Source organism: Euprymna scolopes, chromosome 46 (assembly GCF_053919585.1).
Source record: "Euprymna scolopes isolate OS-2025 chromosome 46, ASM5391958v1, whole genome shotgun sequence".
Lineage (NCBI taxonomy): Eukaryota > Metazoa > Mollusca > Cephalopoda > Sepiida > Sepiolidae > Euprymna > Euprymna scolopes.
In genome coordinates this window covers 75499578-75506188 of record NC_136527.1, presented here as the reverse complement: position 1 = coordinate 75506188, position 6611 = coordinate 75499578, and positions in this window count along the sequence as shown.

Sequence of the window (6611 nt, the reverse complement as noted above, 5' to 3'; positions counted from 1 at the left end):
ACTCAATTATTTTCATGTATTTTTGAAAAAATATATATATTTTTTATTATAATTATGTATACATATATACACTTACACACACACACACACACACACATATACATGTGGAGATGTGATCAAGAATGCATCAATTCCTATTTTCTGTGCGAACGGTATAATCAACTTCTCCATACAAGGTACATCAGCCCGCATAAGAACATCCACATCAGATATAAAAGTGCTCCAACTGATGCCCAGAATGTGTCTCAGAAATTTTTGGTGCACTCTCTCCATGACTTTTATGTGTCTAGCATAAGTTGTCCAGGCCTCAGAAGCGTAAAGCATGGATTGTAAAATACAAGATTTATAGATACTGATCTTTGTATGAATAGTTATACCCCTGTCAGACCATACTCGCTTCTCTAAGCCACCGAAAGCATTAGTGGCCATCTGTATCCTATAGTTGACCTCAGCATCCAGGATTCCATCTCTGGCGAGAGTACTACCCAAATACACAAATGTGTTAACCACGGCAAGTCTCTAGTTGTTGACAAAAATATTTGGTTCCACATATAAACTACCGGGTGGAGGTGTGAACATGAGCTTAGTCTTCTTAAGACTAATAGTAAGCCCAAAAAACGCACAGGCCCCCAAAAACAGATCCATGATACCCTGCATATCCCTCTCACCATGGGCCATGAGATCGGCGTCATCCACATAAAGCAATTCACGAACCAGGTGCTGAAAGGTCCTTGTAGAAGCTTGAAAACGACGAAGATCAAAGACCCTACCTGTGGTTCTGAAACACAAATAAACACCTGGAGAACATTCCCTAAAGGCATACGATAACATAGTTGCAAAATAAATTGAGAAAAGTGTAGGTGCTAGGATATCACCCTGCTTCGCACCATTGTCAACCGATATGGGTTCCGATAGGCATCCGTTGAAGTTCAGTCGAGCCTTCATATTAGTGTGGAGCTCCCTGAGTAATCGTATAAATTGAGGTGGGCATCCCAACTTCCCCAGAATTATCCATAGGGCACTTCTGTTCACCGTATCAAAAGCCTTAGTCAAATCAACAAAAACCTGATAAAGCGGAACACGGTGTTCAGTACATTTCTCCTGCAACTGCTGAGCAGAAAAGATCATACCGTGGTTCCTCTGCCCGGACGAAAGCCACTTTGGCTTTCTGGAATGACGGATGGACAAATATACTTTAACAATCTATTGAGTAGAACCCTGGAAAATACTTAGCCAACTGCTTCCAACAAACTTATCCCACGATAACTTCCACAGTCGGTCCTTGGCCCCTTTCCCTTGTACAGTGATATAAGAATTGCATCAACTCAATCCTGATGGACGGGAACACCCCTCCAGACATCAGTGATAAGATGAAGAATTTCATGAACAAGTCTATCACCCCCATGTAAGAGGACTTCCACAGGAATACCATCAAGCCTTGGAGCTCTCCAAACGTTCACTTCCTTGATTACATCTCTAATTTCATTCTCAGATGGGAACACGGACATTTCATGGATAAGCTTCTGTTGTGATAAAAATTCGCTGATGACATCATCAACATTAGAGGGGTTGTTAAAGAGATCAGAATAATGCTCGGTCCAACAAGATGTAGATAGTGTTTGAGGACCAAAAGCTTTTTTAAGCAAATGGTACATGCGTTTGAGGTCTTTACAATCAAAAGCCATCTGGATTTGGTTGGCGAGTTTAGTCCACCACTGATTCTTCATTTGGCGGAGTCGCTTTTGGAGAATACCCTTGTTTGGCTTAAGTGACTGTCGGAGGGACTCTCGACCTTCATGAGAGGCAGACAACATCTTATGGTGCAACTCAATTTTAGCACTTAAGAGTTGAGTAATTTCAGAATCATTATCATCAAACCAATCCTTATGTTTAGATTTTCGGAAGCCAAGAACACCTACACTTATTTCATAGACTGTATTTTTAAAATGCGCCCATAACCCATCAAAATCAGCAGAATTAACTACGGATTGAAGCTTTTCACGTACACTTGGATCAGCCAGCCTGGACACATCAACCCGCCTGGGAATCCCAACACCACCTAACCTACACTTTCTCCTTATACAGACCTTCAACTTCCCGCGTACCAAAAAGTGATCTGTGCCGCATTCAGTTCCACGCATAACACGCACACTACATGCGTCCCGCAAATCTGCCTTCCTGGAAATAATGTAATCGACCAAGTGACCTTGTTTTGAACGAGGATGAGTCTAGGTAATCCTATGGACCTCTTTGTGGCTGAAGAAAGTGTTACAGATAGCAAGGTCAAACTGAGTGCATAGATGGAGAAGATGCAGACCATTACTGTTGACCCTACCTATACCAAACCGGCCGAGTGAGTCCCAGGTGTGATGATCCTTGCCAACCCTTGCATTTAGATCACCCATGAGTAAGATCTTCTCAGATAAAAGAATAAAGGAAATGGTACGACTGAGACCTCGGTAAAACGCCGTGATGGTGTCTTCATCATGACCCATGGTAGGGCATACACAGATAAAATCTTCATATACCTACTTCTTTCACTTACACAGATTGGCTGTTCGATCCTCTTCACCAAATCAGAACGTTTTCCTTTCCAAAAAAAGGTGGATCCCGAGCCCACTTCCACCAATTGATCTTCAGCACTCAATCGTGTTTCAGACAATGCCGCAATGTCTATGCTGTACCTAGCGAGCACTCTTGCAGCAATAGCTGTCCTACGCTCAGGTCTTTCACTATCTTTCACTATCCAGGACATCTAGCAAAGTTCTCACATTCCACGTAGCAACAGTTAGGTTATTCCTCTCCTGATAAAATTTGGATTTTCCTTGTTTATTATTCTTTATCTTGTTTCTCCTGCAAATATAGAGCAGCCGCCGACCGAAACTAACATACAGCCGCCGACCGATACAAACATACAAACATACAAACATACATACAAACATACATACAAACATATGTTTGTACGTATGTTTGTATGTATGTATGCATGTATGTATGCTTGTATGTATGTATGTATGTTTGTATGTATTTATGTACGCATGTATGTATGTATGTATGTATGTTTGTATGTATTTATGTACGCATGTATGTATGTATGTATGTTTGTATGTATTTATGTATGTTTGTATATATGTATGTATGTATGTTTGTATGTGTGTATGTATGTATGCATGTATGTATGTATTCATGTATGTATGTTTGTATGTTTGTATGTATGTTTGTATGTATGCATATATGTATGTATGCATGTATGTTTGTATGTATGTTTGTATGTATGCATGTTTGTATGTGTGTTTGCATGTTTGTACCTATGTTTGTATGTATGCATGTATAGGGCGATATTGTCTTGAATAATCTCGGAAAAAAAGGTGTTCAAGTTAAGCAAACAAATAGATTAACTAGTGTTCTCTCAAATCATCTCGGTAAAATTAACTGAGCAATAAAGAGACAAATGCGTCATAGGATTATGAACACTGATATGATTACTAGTTTAATAAAGAAAAACTGGGAACAATGTTTCATCTAGTTTAGTAAAGGGTTTCAAAGAGGAAATTTTAACTAAAAGAAAACTATTTTGGCAGTTGATGTAAAAATCTATCAATGAACAAAGAGAGATATAAATGTTATGATATTGAGAATGAATCGCAAGAATATAAGAGAATAAGAAAAAAATAGCTGCGCGAAAAACTATATATACTAGCATGGGTGACCGGCGTTGCCCGGCGTTGCCCGGCGTTGCCCGGGGGGTTTGGAGGTGTATGCTGAGAAAAAAAGATCAATTTTTTTAACTTTGACCCCTATTATAACCCCTTAACATTTATTGTTTAGGGCTCTAATTGAGTTATAAAGTTAGATCCATGTTCAAGGAATCTATATCTAAAATTTCAAGTGTTTAGATCAAAAATTGCCAGAGGAGTTTGGTAGACTTCTCAAAGACAAAATCTTTGAAATTTGACCCCTTAACAGCTAAATTTCTGGCCGAAAACCAGTCACATAGATTTTCCAAAATCTCAGTACCCTGTATATCAAATTTCGACTATGTAGACTAAAGATTAACAGAGTTATTGCGAAGGAAAATGTACACAGACACACAGACACACACACTCGTTCACTTTTATAGATATATAGAAGATATATAAGAGAAAGAAAATTAAAACTGTAAGTTGAACGTTACAATCAAAATTTATTGTTCGACTGAATATTCTAAAAAACAATTTACAAAGTCCATATTCCGCGGAGTTTCAAAAATGCTATGATTGTTATTCTTCTCATCAAAGGACATAAAGAAATCAGCAAATTATATTTGTAGCAATGCTAGAATTTGATAATCAAGGCATTAAGTGAAACTGCAATTTATTGTTGTTATAAATTGCCAAATACAAAAGAGAAACGTTGGATATGTAAATATATATATATATATATATATATATATATATATATATATATATATATATATATATAAACAAACCGAGCATAATATTTCAGCTTGCATGAAAATTCTCTCAAGTTAATCCGACATGCAAAATAGTTCTTTAGAATGGATTCCAAAATAAGTCCAGCATGGCGATGCATATAATCCGATTGGAAAATTTTCAAAACAGCTCAAATAATGAAAATTGCTTTTTTCCGGGAAGTGCAGTAGCCCAAAGAGAAGCCTGTCCCCAGTCAAATGGGACCTAATAGTAAAAAGAGAGAAACCCAGTATGAGATCCTTCACTTTTTCCTTTTAATGTATTACACCATTGCCGTTAAATATTTGGTAGAATTTATTGGAATTTCTTTTACAAACGAAAAAAGAAAGAATGAATACGGAAAAATCGAACAGTTTTCTTTGGATTTTATTATACAAGTTTATTGCGTGAACTTCTGAGGTTTTGTTTTCTTTTATTGTCTTAGTTAATTAAATTCTCGTGAAGAATTTTTGTTGGAAGAGTAGTGCGTGAATAGTATTAGAAAAAAAAAATGCTGACCCAGATGTTTAAAATTTTTATTTTCACTCCAAATAAGGCACACTGCAAATTTGATGCAGGGGGGGTTACTATCGGGGACAAAGGTTGCAGGGATGCTATGTAGGGAGTTGACCAGCGAGATTGCTGTTCACATTACACTTGAACTTAGGCATGTCATAACAGCTGAGGAAGCAGGAACCGTAAAATGAGTTCCAAAGTCTAGCAGTTTTGGGAAAGAAACTATCAGTGTACCTATTTACAATGCCTCCCCACGAGGACAGAGTTAGACACCAGGGTCGGTTTTTTAACGTGGAAAAAAAGTACAAAAATAAAAATTGTCTCAGTCGTGAAGGATTTCTCCTCAACTGAAAGAGAACGAGAAATGGAAGTGCCGCATCTGAAGAACAGATGGTATTTATTTGCTCCCCCACCGAGCAAATTAGGCACAAGGCCGATTTTTAATGTGAGGAGTGAAGGGAGGGGGGAGGGGAAAAGGGGACCAGCTCCCGAGAGGTGGGAAATGGGAGCTGGTTAAAGGTCAAGCATGTGGGGTTGCCCCCACATCTGGTCTTTGCTAGTCATAGCTAGTCATAGCTTGCAGTATCTGCCGAAACAGTTACTACACTTTGATCTTGACCCGAAGGCCAAGAAAGCTTCTGAAGAACAGATGGTATTTATTTGCTCCCCCACCGAGCAAATTAGGCACAAGGCCGATTTTTAATGTGAGGAGTGAAGGGAGGGGGAAGGGAAAAAGGGGACCAGCTCCCGAGAGGTGGGAAATGGGAGCTGGTTAATGGTCAGGCATGTGGGGTTGCCCCCACATCTGGTCTTTGCTAGTCATAGCTAGTCATAGCTTGCAGTATCTGTCGGAACAGATGGTATTTATTTGCTCCCCCACCGAGCAAATTAGGCACAAGGCCAATTTTTAATGTGAGGAGTGAAGGGAGGGGGAAGGGAAAAAGGGGACCAGCTCCCGAGAGGTGGGAAATGGGAGCTGGTTAAAGGTCAGGCATGTGGGGTTGCCCCCACATCTGGTCTTTGCTAGTCATAGCTAGTCATAGCTAGTCATAGCTTGCAGTATCTGCCGGAATAGATACTACACTTTGATCTTGACCCGAAGGCCAAGAAAGCTTCTGAAGAACAGATGGTATTTATTTGCTCCCCCACCGAGCAAATTAGGCACAAGGCCGATTTTTAATGTGAGGAGTGAAGGGAGGGGGAAGGGAAAAAGGGGACCAGCTCCCGAGAGGTGGGAAATGGGAGCTGGTTAAAGGTCAGACATGTGGGGTTGCCCCCACATCTGGTCTTTGCTAGTCATAGCTAGTCATAGCTTGCAGCATCTGCCGGAACAGATGGTATTTATTTGCTCCCCCACCGAGCAAATTAGGCACAAGGCCGATTTTTAATGTGAGGAGTGAAGGGAGGGGGAAGGGGAAAAGGGGACCAGCTCCCGAGAGGTGGGAAATGGGAGCTGGTTAAAGGTCAGACATGTGGGGTTGCCCCCACATCTGGTCTTTGCTAGTCATAGCTAGTCATAGCTTGCAGCATCTGCCGGAACAGATGGTATTTATTTGCTCCCCCACTGAGCAAATTAGGCACAAGGCCGTTTTTAATGTGAGGTAAAAACCAGCTCCCCTAAAAGTAGGCAAAAAGGGGGCACTC